The sequence below is a fragment of the Dama dama genome, chromosome 19, assembly GCF_033118175.1.
Source record: "Dama dama isolate Ldn47 chromosome 19, ASM3311817v1, whole genome shotgun sequence".
NCBI lineage: Eukaryota > Metazoa > Chordata > Mammalia > Artiodactyla > Cervidae > Dama > Dama dama.
In genome coordinates, this window is record NC_083699.1 from 21,865,184 (window position 1) to 21,878,525 (window position 13,342).

The following is a 13,342-nucleotide window of genomic DNA, read 5'->3' on the forward strand; positions in this document are numbered from 1 at the left end:
AAAAGTCATTCAAATGCCTGAGAATGCAATAAATCAAAAATGCAATATTACCCCTTTCAAAATCTTCACTGGGTATTTATCTCTATTCAAGTCATATATCCATGATAAAAGTGATATAAATTCTACATAAATCAAAAGATAGTAACTGTCAATTCAGTCTTATTTTGGAGTACATTCACTGATTAATTCGAAAGGTGAAATCTCGCTTTAATTATGTGGTTCAGTCACTAAGTTGTGTCCGCCTCTTTGCGACCCATGGACTGCAGCACTCCAGGCTTCCCTGTCCTTCACTATCACCCGGAGTTTGCTCAAACTCATGTCCATTGAGTCAGTAATGCCATCCAACCATCTCATCCTCTGTCGCCCCCCTTCTCCTTTTCCCTTCAATCTTTCCTAGCACCAGGGTCTTTTCCAATGAGTTGGCCCTTTGCAACAGGTGGACAAATTTTTGGAACTTCAGCTTTAATATAGAAAAACAACTTAAATCTAGAGAAGCCACCCACAGAGGTTTTGTGGTTCAGAAAGATTTAAACTAGAAAGCAGCATGGATTATACTACTTCAAACTGGTCTGACCAGTTCTTCCAGGGGCCTGAATGGCTAACTAGTAAACAAGGTGAATAAGAAATTGTCAATATAAAACTCTCCAGGCTGATTTCCATACCTACTAAGTTAAAGCACAACTTGGTCTATTTTCCAACTTTGTAATCTCTTCAATGTTATATAAAATTAGCACCCTTCTCACTTCCTAAGAAAAATCCCTGAGAGAATGGAAAAAAAGCTCAGAGCTCATCCTAAGGCCATCTTAGTTTTGTTCCGATTTTTTCACTTAGTAATCTTACCATTTGTGCAAGTGGTTTAATGTCTGCTTATCTTACGAGGTGTACAGTAGCACCTGCTTAAAGGAAATCTTACACATATTAATAAAAGCAAACACTGTTCTACAGATACGAGAACCCCTAAAGTTATTTTCTTAAAACAGAAAAACAGTATTATACATGAAGCCCTAAGAACACAAGCATTTCATGATGTGGAGACCTCCACTGTGACATGCATTTAGTCTTTCACTTCTCTCAGTTTTAGCCCTTGAGAAGTCTCTTCTTGAGTCTTACTGTAGGTGTATCTGGGCCCTCAAGCTGCTTCCCAGGTTCTTGCTGGGCTGACCTTCTCTCAAGACTCCCAAGTCATTCTGAAGGTGACATTCATTACAACATGTCCTTTGGTTCCAGTAAGTAAAAATTTTTTTTAAATAACTGATGATAGTTTTTCCATATTTTTATATTACATAGTTCTTTAAAAATTTGTATTGTGTTGATTTCTATAACAACTTGTGCATCAAGCTATTATTAGTAACATAACTATTTAATAACATGATCTCTAAGGATAAATCAGAAGCTACTTAAAATACTTGGGAATATAGAGATTGTGATAGGCTCTCAAAGATGTCCTAGTTTCTACAATCTGTTAACATGTTATCTTACATGGCAAATGGGACTTTGCAGAAGTGATTAAGTTAAGGATTGGAGATGGAGAGATTTTTCTGGATTACCTGATAGACCTAATATAATCAAAAAGGTTCTTATAAGAGGGAAACAGGACTTCCCTGAGGGTGTAGCAGCTAATTCTCTGTGCTCCCAATGCAGGGGACTGCGTTCGATCCCTGGTCAGGGAACTACATCCCACAGGCTGCAACTAAAGATCTGGCATGCTGCAACTAAGACCCAGCAGAGCCAAATAAATACATACATACATACATACATATATATATACATATATATATATATATATATATATATATTAAAGAGGGAAACAATAAAAATAAGCAGCTAAGCTGCTGACTTAGAAGATTTGAGAAAGTGGCCACAAGCGAAGGAATATAGGTGGGTTCTAGGAACTAGAAGAGGCAAAGAAATAGATCCTATCTTTAAGTGTTCAGAAAAAGTACAGCCCTGCCAACATCCTGATTTAGACTTCTAATGTGCAGAACTGTGAGAGAATAAGTTTGTTTTTAAAAGCCACTAAATTTGTGACAGTTTGTTACAACAGGCATAGGAAACCAACAGAGAAACATTTATAACAATATAAGGCTTACCATTGTCTAACATACACACACAGGTACCATTGCCCACACACTATTTGGGAATTATATCAGTAACTCATGGGCTTCCCTTGTGGCTCAGCTGGTAAAGAATCTGCCTGTAATACAGGAGACCTGGGTTCGATCCCTGTGTTGGGAAGATCCCCTGGAGAAGGGAAAGGCTACCCACTGCAGTATTCTGGCTGGGAGATTTAATGGACTGTATAGTACGTGGGGTCACAAAGAGTTGGACACAACTGATTGGCATTCACACATCAGTAACTCATACATACTTGGATCTTTCCCTTTGGAAATTTTTTCTCCTCCCTGTTCTTCTTTTCCCTCACCTTTCCCTTCCCACTACATATACTCTTTCTAGTGTTTCAGATCTGTGAAATGGTAATCTCCTCACAGAGAACATTTGAAACAAAACACATCCCGTCCCCTCTCTGCCAGTCTAAATTAGGGTCCCTGATGTCATTCTTTCTCATAACACCCTACCCCCTTACAACATTTTAAAATTAGACATTTATTTGAGTGATTATTTTATTGTTTTCCTCTTTCTTCTATTGCAAGTTTGAAGGGTACAAGTACCATGTTTGATTTTGCTCACTGTTGTGAACCTAGCACAACTTGGATGCCTACTGGTATCCAGGAAATATCTCTTGGCTGAATGAGAATGTTCCAGAATTCTGTGAGTTCAGTTTCGTAAGATGGAGTGAAAGCATGCCTCATAATGCATTCTATCAGGGATCATGAGGCAACAAACTAATACACCACCTTCTCCTTCAGAGGACAAGGAGCAGGTTTTGCTTTAACTTTGATTTCCTCAGAAGTCCTCGTCAAAGTCGTTCAGCCAGATGACAATTGATAGATGTTTTTCGTGATGCATATATAATCTAAGAAATACTATAGTACTTCTCAAAAGTTCTCTTTAATAACATTCAAAATGTTTTTGCTGCTTTTATTTCCATTTGCACTTTATTGGTTTTCAATATGGGGTTTCCCAGGTGGTGCTAGTGGTAAAGAACCTGCCTGCCAATGCAGGAGATGTAAGAGACGTGAGTTTGATCCCAAAATGTAAATTCTTTCAAAGACACTTAAACATCCATTTAAGAACTGACTTTGAGAACTTCAAGAGATCAATTTTCCCTGAGTAATTATTTATATCTTCTGCAATTTTGATCCCACTGGAGTTCAAGAATCAAAGCTAAGTATTTGCTTGAACTCTTCTTGGGATGGAGAAGTGATTAACATTTGTGAACATTTTTGTGAAGCTTCAAAATGCAGAACAATTAAGGAGGATGTGGATAAATTTTATTTACATGTATTTCAGAGACTTCATGCCATGTGATTTCAATATTCTTTAGAAAAATATCAATCTTTCTTTTTGATTTTTTAATTGGAAGAACATTGCTTTACAATATTGTGTTGGTTTCTGCCATACAACAATACAAACCAGTCCTGATTATACTGGTTTATGAGAACCAGTATCACCTCCTGGGGATATATAGCACCTCCTTCTTGAGCCTCCCTCCCCTCCCTTCCTCCCACCCCTCTAGGTCATTATCGCAGAGCGTCAGGCTGGGCTCCCTGCATTACACGGTAACTTCTTACCAGCTACCTGTTTAACCTGTGGCAATGTATATATGTAGGTGCTACTTCCTTCATTCATCCCACTCTCTCCTTCTCCAACTGTATCCACAAGTCTGTTTTCTATATCTGCATCTCCATTCCATCCCTGAAAATAGGTTCATCAATACCATATATATGCATTAATATAGAACATTTGTTTAGAAAAACATTGGTCTTTAAATATTAGATACTTTTCCCATATTATTCTGAATGTGTCTATGGGTTTTGCCCATATATAGCATCTCTGTTAAATAGTTGATCCTGATTTTAAGTATAAGGGTTTCAATGGAAAGGAAACAGATTTTACTGAAATACAAAGAGATTCCCCTATATTGCAATGTCTACTTGGTTATCCCTCATGACAATCTGTGAGATTGCTCTCATTGACCCCACTGTACTGAAGAGGAAATTGAGGGTCTTATTGACTATGCCAAAGCCTTTGACTATGTGGATCACAACAAAGTGTGGAAAATTCTTCAAGAGATGAGAATACCAGACCATATTACCTGCCTCCTGAGAAACCTGTATGCAGGTCAAGAAGCAACAGCTAGAACTGGACATGGAACAACAGACTGGTTCCAAATCAGGAAAGGAGAATGTCAAGGCTGCATATTATCACCCTACTTATTTAACTTATGCGCAGAGTACATCATGTGAAATGCCAGGCTGGATGAAGCACAAACTGGAATCAAGATTGCCAGGGAAAATATCAATAACCTCAGATATGCAGATGACACCACCCTTATGTCAGAAAGTGAAGAAAAACTAAAGAGCCTCTTGATGAAAGAGGAGAGTGAAAAAGTTGGCTTAAAACTGGCATCCGGTCCCATTACTCCATGGCAAATAGATGAGGAAACAATGGAAACAGTGAGAGACTTTGTTTTTTGGAGCTCCACAATCACTGCAGATAGTGACTGCAGTCATGAAATTAAAAGACACTTACTCCTTGGAAGAAAAGCTATGACCAACCTAGACAGCAAATTAAAAAGCAGAGGCATTACTTTGCAAACAAAGGTTCATCTAGTCAAAGCTGTGGTTTTTCCAGTAGTCATTTGTGGATGTGAGAGTTGGACTACAAAGAAAGGTAAGCACCAAAGAATTGATGCTTTTGAACTGTGGTGTTGGAGAAGACTCTTGAGAGCCCCTTGGACTGCAAGGAGATCCAACCAGTCCATCCTAAAGGAAATCAGTCCTGAATATTCATTGGAAGGGCTGATGCTGAAGCTGAAACTCTAATAGCTTGGCCACCTGATGCAAAGAACTGACTCATTGGAAAAGACCTAGATGCTGGGAAAGATGGAAGGCAGGAGGAGAAGGGGACGACAAAGGATGAGATGTTTGGGTGGCATCACTGACTCAAAGGACATGAGTTTGAGTAAGTTCCAGGCATTGGTGATAGACAGGGAAGCCTGGTGTGCTACAGTCCATGGGGTCGCAGAGTCGGACACAACTGAGCAACTGAACTGAAGTGAACTGTGGTCTTAAACAATGTTTAAAGCCAGAGATAACGTCCATGGTGGTGCTGAGCCTCCCTGACCCAAAGTTTATGCCACTTCCTCTAGACCACACAACCTTCAATGGATCTTGCAGACCAGCACAGTAATCATGAGACCCCTCTCTATCAAAGCAAATCATTCAGAATATTGCTTCTCTCAAAGCCCCAAGCCAGTGGGCCCCATACCTCAAGACAGGAAATGACTAAATAGATGGGGAAATTGGAACTTATTACACAAACACTTCTGTGTTCAGCATGGCCACTTTGACTCCTTAATGTTGTTATTCTCTTCAGAGCACAGAATTTTGTGGCCACATTTGCTGTGGCCCTGTCAAGCTTTATGCTCAGCAATGCCATGGCAAAAACAGGTCTTCCCAGTGATGGGAAGAATTTGTAGAACTGCAGCTCATGGCTTCTGAATTTATCAGAAGGCTTTAAAGACACACATTTGATTTTTCTGATTCTGAGCATTTCATTAGGGAGTATCTTTCATCACATTACAGTGAAATGGGGCTGATGCTTTTATGTATTCACTGACAGCGATGTAAAGAAAGTAAGAATATCACAAAGATCCACTTCCAGTCACCTCTGAAATGCCATGACCAGTTCTTGCTTCACCACTCATTAAGAAGTAAAGTTAATCAACTTCTCAACCAGCAAAACCAGATGTGCTCTTTGGCATACCTAGCAAGTTCAGGATAAGTGCCTTACTGATACATATATATATGACTAGTCAGTGATTCTTAGAGAAAAAGGATGTTTAGATCAAAGCAGACTATATAAACAGTTGTTCACATGCTGAGTCAGATTCCACCTAATTCTCTTACTTGTACATATCCCAGTCAAGAAGAGAGGAAAAAATTCTCTTTTTTCAATTAATCACCCATATTTCATTAGTCTATGTTTTAAATACTAAGCAAGCAACCAAGGGCCCTTAAAGTTAGAGTATCTAGTTTGTCTACCATTGCTGTCATTTCTACTTAAAAAGAAAACTGGAAAATGAAATGATCTTAAGGATCGTGGATGCAGAGAAAACAAATAACTCCACAGGCACACAGAGCAGCCAGTGAAACAGAGGGATACCATGAACAAGGCAGCTAATAACTTCTCCAGTGCTAGGGTTTTCTAAAAGGTTTGTTCTTTCATGATGCCCCACCCCTGAGGTGATAAAAGGTTGATCCAGAAATTGTTATGCAACTTTAGGTGCACCAATCTAAATTATATGATTTTTGTTTTTCACTGAATTTGTTTGAATTGTCATCAGATACAACCATGAAGTTCAAAATGTCTGCTTGACTCCAACTTGTAAGCTGAGAAATTGAGAAATATCTAGAAAACCTTTCTCTTTTCCTAAAAAAAATGGCATGATATTATTTAGAAGTTGGGAAGGAAATCTTTTACTGCTTGGGCTGTAAAAAAAGAAAAAAAACTCAAAACCAGCAGAGTAGCTGACAAGTGACACAAATACAGTACATACTAATGCACAGAGAGAAACAACCTTGAGAATTTAAACTGGCTGCACCAAAAAAAAAAAAAAATCTTTATCCAGATATGTGGTCCCTCATGAATTATATTATTATTTTAGTTGATTTTACCTGACATCACCCTATGAGTTTCTTTAGTGACAAGAAAATTGCAGCCGGCCCTTGACAGTTGGTCACAAATTGACTGAACAAAACAAAATCAAACACTGAAGTAATCCCCAAGTAAATTTAATGAAACCTAAATCCCAATGGGTAGCACACTTCTGTAGGCAATGGTCTTATTTAATAAATTTTTCCCTGCTTTCACTTTTAGAGCTATATATACACAGACAAATTTAATTCATTGGGTTTACATTTCCTCTTTCCCTTAGTTTGTCCACCAGGCACATACGGGAAGGACTGTAAACAGGTATGTCAGTGTTCAGCTGAGAATGAGGAGTGTCACCCAGTCACAGGGAGATGTACCTGTCTGCCTGGCTACCATGGAAACCGCTGTCATCTCCGTAAGTGTGTTCTGTGCGTTAGTTGTAATTTATTGAAGAGACACTGCTGGTGTGGGTCATCACTCGGACTGCTAAAGGGCAAATGTTAATTCAAGGTTCTAATTCATTGTAAATCCTATGGGAGTTTTTATTAGAATGGTTGAAAACATACTTTCCTGTGTAACTCATTCTCCCATTTGTCTTTCCTATTCAAAATATCCCCAAGAAAAAGATAAGAATTAAAGAGAAAGAAAGAAGAAAATATGAACCAATTATTACAAATCGATAAATAGCAAATGGCAACATATTCAGAGTGATTCAGAAAGTTAGTTCCACAATCTGCTTTTAGGAACAATCAAGTTAAATAAATTGTTATTCTGGAATGAACACAATGACTTGCTTAAATGACAAAATGCCAGTTGGCTCATTGTTGTATAATAAAAAAGAATAGTCCCTTGACCAAACACCTTATATTCATTTGTTAGGACATTTTAACATAGAAATGGTTATAGGAAAACACATGATAAAAACTCCCAAGGAACATGTTAAAATGTTCAGTCAGCTACTTAATTTTTAAGCTCGTAATTATTTATAATGTACTTTTTATAGGTTTAAGGATAAAATGATTTGGCTTTAGTTTCATTTTCCCCCCAACTTGGCCCTTGCTACTCTCTTTTCTCCCCAGTCGTTCCTATAACAGGTTTTTGTTCCCCCCCTACTTTCCTTTCCTAATTCTGCAAGTATATGGATGAGTTTTGGATCTCCCCCAAAAAACACCAGTCATAAAACATAGACTCATGGTCAAGCTATTGGTTCCCATTTTCCACAAGCCATAGAATATATATTTTGAATATCAATTCTCACATTTGTCCTAATTTTAAACATTACCAACTAAAAACACAATTACGCACGTACATATGGTTTAATACACCCATAGAACCCATAACCATTGCATTATTCAAACTTACAATGAAAAACTAAAGCATTAAATTAATAAAATTTTAATTATTTTTTCGGTCATGGCAAATCTCAAGCAATGGAAGAAAGGAGTGATTTTCTCACATCTGATGCTGTCACATTTCTCAGGAAGAATTTCTTCTTGATATCAAGGATATTTCATCTGAATAAATCAAAATTAAGTTACATAAAGCTGGTCGTACTTCCATTTCAGAAAGCCAGCTATCTTGGGTTGAAAGAAGAGAGCTCTGCCCTGAAAAAGCCAGGTTGAGGCCAGAAGCCGCTCCCTGACTGGTCCGATGGGCTCAGTTCCAGGCAACACGTGGTTGGAAGTTGCTGCAAAGGTTCCTTGGCAACATGCGCTGTAATTACAGGACGACAAAAGAGGGGTTCAAGAAAATATCCGAAAAAGGTGTAGCTGGCTCAAAAGCAAACATTCCAGCAGCCAAAAACAACTGGGCTTTCATCTTCCCAGGTTTGGAGTGGAGAATCAACATTTTTCTCTCAGTAGAGGTCAGAGGAAGCAGACAAACTTGGAGTAGGAATCTCAGCACTTTTCCTTAATTTATACTGGGTGGTTTAGTCCCAGTCTATGGATAGCAAGCAGGGAGGAAAACAAACAAACTTCTTGATAGATGTAAGCTCATCTTGCTCTGTATTTTATGACCAACATGAAATTGTTAAGTGATTACAGATCCTGGAAATCTTTTGTTTCTCCACCTGCAGTATGATTTATTAGAAGTCTCTCTGAGCGAACTGAAGGCATTGGAATCCTCTAGAACCATAGACCACTCTGTTGACAGTATCCATAAGAAGACCCATAACACTTGATCTAGGATGCTTTGAGAAACATGGGCCACAGGATAGCTCACCTGTGCCAAGAGGAAGATGTCAAGACATGAGTGGAAGCTCGTCTTGAATGGTCTTGCTCATAGCAATGACTATTCAGAGGCCAAATCTTAGTATCTGTTTTTAAGAATAAAAGAAAACTGTGTAAAAATGGCTGGTGCATATGTGAATAAACTGGTCAAATACTACTAGGAAAACAGACTGACAAACAGATTCATGCTTTTCATTTGCTTTGGAGCTAAGTGTCTCAAGATACAGTCACAAACTTGCTTGTTCTAACTTCCTAATTAAACTTCCCAAATGTCACTCACTTCATCATGGTATACACTAACCTTTAATATTTAAGCAAATCAGAACAGTGAATTCATTTCCAAGCTTCTTCTTAGTTAATCTCCTTCGTGTAGAGGGGGTGGTGCAAGGATAGGGGAAAATATTAATAATCATCTTCTAATGGAAAATAATGGCTTACAGGTGGCATAGTGGTATAGAAATCTCCTGCCAGGGCAGGAGATGCAAGAGACGCGGGTTTGACCCCTGGGTTGGGAAGACCCCCTGGAAGAAGAAATGGCAATTCGCTACAATGTTCTTGTCTGCTGAATCCCATGGACATAGGAGCCTGGTGGACTACAGTCCATGCGGTCTCAGAAAGTCAGACACGCCTGAGCACACGTGCACACACACACACACACACACACACACAATGGAAAATAACCAAATATCCCTTGTTCAAGAAACAAAATTTCCTGGGAAAAATAATTGGGAAGAATAGAACAAAGGCCAAGAAATGATCAAAGTGGAATTTTAGGAAATGAGAGAGGGGAGACCAAACACCCCAACAAGCCAAATGAAATCATTATCTCCTGGGCACATGTTTCCTTGTTAAATTTAGTGAACATCTGAGCAAGAGATGTGTGCATGATTCTAGAAGTTAGACTTTCACATAGTCACAGAATTATGTGAGAAAGTAGAGCTGTCAGTAAAATAACTTATTCTTGGGGAAAAAAAGTTACGGGTACTTTTGTAAACACATATCATACTCTTAATATAAATTTAATGAGTTGCAGGATTAAGAGGTTAGTGCATATACTGTCTTTCAACAGATGTTATGCTCATTAGAGGGTCAATTTCATCATATTCAGTGTCCTGATTTTGAAAGGATAATTAAGTTGAAGGCTTATTTTCTTTCTGTATACCAAGAAGAAACAGCAAGAGATGATGTTTTCAAACGCAAAACCACCATTCAGACAGTTTGTAATGAGTATATGTCAGAGAGAAATTGTTTTCCAAGTCACTTCAATTCAAATGAAAGTGATCTTAAAATATAGATCTTTACATATATCAGTTATATAAATTCATCAGATAACAGCATCTAACTCTTCTTTCCTTTTAACTGATGCTCATTCTTTTATACCCATTATTATATATACAGTTCAAAGTTTTCTACATTAATGAATATGTAAATTTCACTTTATGGGGTGTTTTCTTTTCCCTATTTGAACAAAAACCCTTGTCACTTTTCACTTCCTACTCATGGGATTGCAGAATTTTTTATATTAGTGAATTCTTAATTTAACCTACTTTTTAGAAGCATCATGCCAGCAGTACCCACCACACTTCACTGTTTCCAACTATACCTTTATCTTTCTTTGTGTTTTTTCTCCACTATCAAGCAACCAAACATTTGTTTTAAGCATCATATAATAATGATAAAAGCTATTAAAAATTACATTCTGTAAGACTGACCCAGATAGACATGAAAGCATTTTATATTTTGGTGAATAAGAGGAGATGGAGACTCTTTACACCACCAGTTCTGTTTTTAGATACACTCTATTGAATTTTAGTAAGGGAGAAAAATAACTTCCTAGGAGGACTAAAGAATGCTGTATACCAAAGAAGTATCCATTAACTATGAGAACTGGCATCCCTTGGAAGGAAGAAACAATAGAAGAGACTGTGAAGTGCCTTCGTCATTCTTCATAGAAAGGAAAAAAGTAACACGACAGCTGCAACAGAGAAGTAACCTTTAATAAGAATGATCTTAGCTGTTTGCCGTTCATTCTCCATCTTGAAGGATTTTATTAATGTTTTAAAACTGAAAGAGAAGGGGAGAAGGGAACTGAAAGAGGGAGGGAGAAGCCAGGGCTGAAGATGAGACAGTGGATTCTAGGACAGGATATAGATAGGGATTATAAACAATCTGAGTCTCAATAAAAACCATTCTTTGGTGTCTAAAACCTGCTACATGTGCAACACTCAAAAATGTTCTTTACCATCGATTCTTACATAGAAATACAGGATAACATGGAAGGAAGCCAGTGTCATTCAGTCTCTAGTTTAGTCATTTTTAGAACTGTGCTTCCAAGTGAAAACGTTGTGCAAGAGGAAGGACCTCTGGCAAATATGAAACCTTTGCACTCAGGTTAAGCAGATAGGGAAAGGGTTTTGCCATAGGCCCACCAATGATCTTGCCACTGTGAAAGAAAATAATGGCTACTATTAACTTGGGAGCTGTCTGAGATTGGTGATATGCTAGGTGCCCTACTTGTTTACACAACAAGCCTGTGATTCTGTTATCATCCTCGTTGGGAGCAACGAGCTAGGAGCTCAAAGGAAGGACTTCTCAATAACATTAGCAAGTGGAAGATACAGGGTTCAAATCTCAGTCTTTTCAAAATGTTCTACATCTTTCTATTTTAGAAATATGAAAGGAAAAAGGAAACTTGTCTTTACCAGGTAACATAATTTTGTGCAATAACATTTTTAAGTAACTATACTCTACTTCCTGATCTTCAAATAATTATTTAGCCAGATGGACCTGAGGTCTCTTGAAACTAAGACTTCTGTGATTTTAAGACTTTAAAGTACCAGACGTTTCATAGAGCAGGACAGCAACATATTTGGGAGTGCTTCAAAGTCAGTTAAGTGCTTGAATTCCTGCTACATTTTCTCTGCTAGTTACTTATCCTATTTCTACTTAAACTCCTACAGAGATGGGTAACTCACTGCCTCATGGTAAAAGCTTATTCCAATCCTGGACAGCTCTTTCAAAGAGTATTTCCTTATTGAGATAATATCTCCCTTCTTCTTTTTCCATAAGACTTCCTTTTCACATGTGAAGATAGTTATACTCTGAGGTCTATTTTCTCCTGGCTAAATACCCCCAGTCTTTCAATCATTGCAGAGATAATATGGTTTTCAGGTCACTCTTTGCCCTGTTCAGTTTCCTTCTGTCTTGAAGTCTGGCCATTTATCTACCTCTTACACAAGTATCATCATGGTCAGCCAAGATCCATGGATATGAGTAGAAAACTGAGACACTAATAGAAAATGAAGATGCTTCCTCCATGATTTCTGCCATTTTGAATTCTTATGGTATCAAACCCAGATCATTCCAGATCAGACAAACTATACTTGGACATTAACTGAAAGAATGACTTTTTCTAGGTAGGAATAAAACAACCTTCTTTGGTGAATTGTCTTTTTTTCTGAGCATACTCTAAATGTGGGTAGATTTTCAAGGAAGTTCAAGGTTAAGTTTCTTATATCTTATTAATGAACAGCCTCAGGAACTCTATGTCCCCATCTGTACTTCTAAGGCATCTATCCATATCCATTTGTATCCTCAGGTAAGTCCATCCCTTGAATCAGTATCTTGAAGGTGATAAGAATACCAAAGAACAGTAATTGGAATGTTGAGTTAACCACATGACTATGGGCATGAAGTTGAGCACTGATAGCTTCAAGTTACAATACCACATATGGTTTTGTTCTCTTTCATCAGGATGTCCAAAAGGCACTTATGGTCCTTATTGCCGAAGGAAGTGTAAGTGCCTGAACGGTGGCAGCTGTGACACCATGATTGGCACCTGTGACTGCCTTCCTGGCTTCATCGGGGCTGACTGCAGTCAAAGTAAGTCGCTCTATCTACTATGAATTTGATATGCTAAAGCAGAGTTTTAAAGAACTGCACAGAGTACATATTTTTGCATTTATTTTACATAATGATTTACTGCAGTAACAGGAGTAAATTCTAGGTTGAAGAGTACTTCTGGCAGGAATTTGATTGAGAGCTGAAGGCAATGAAGGCAGCCAGGAAGCCTTCTGGTCACAACCTCTCTTGCCCCAGCAACGCTGGACTCAAGTCAGGATAAGAAAATGTGTTTGGCAAGATCAGAGCAGACTGGAGATTCCTATGTACACAATGTCAGATTCATTGTCCAAATTTCCACAATTTCATTTATCCTCAGCAATTTTCTAGCTCAAAATTAAGTAGTTTCCCCTTACCTAAAAGTAATCATTTCCTGAAAATCCAAAGATCTTAAATAACTACCTATCATACAAACTCTGGGAGATGGTGAAGGA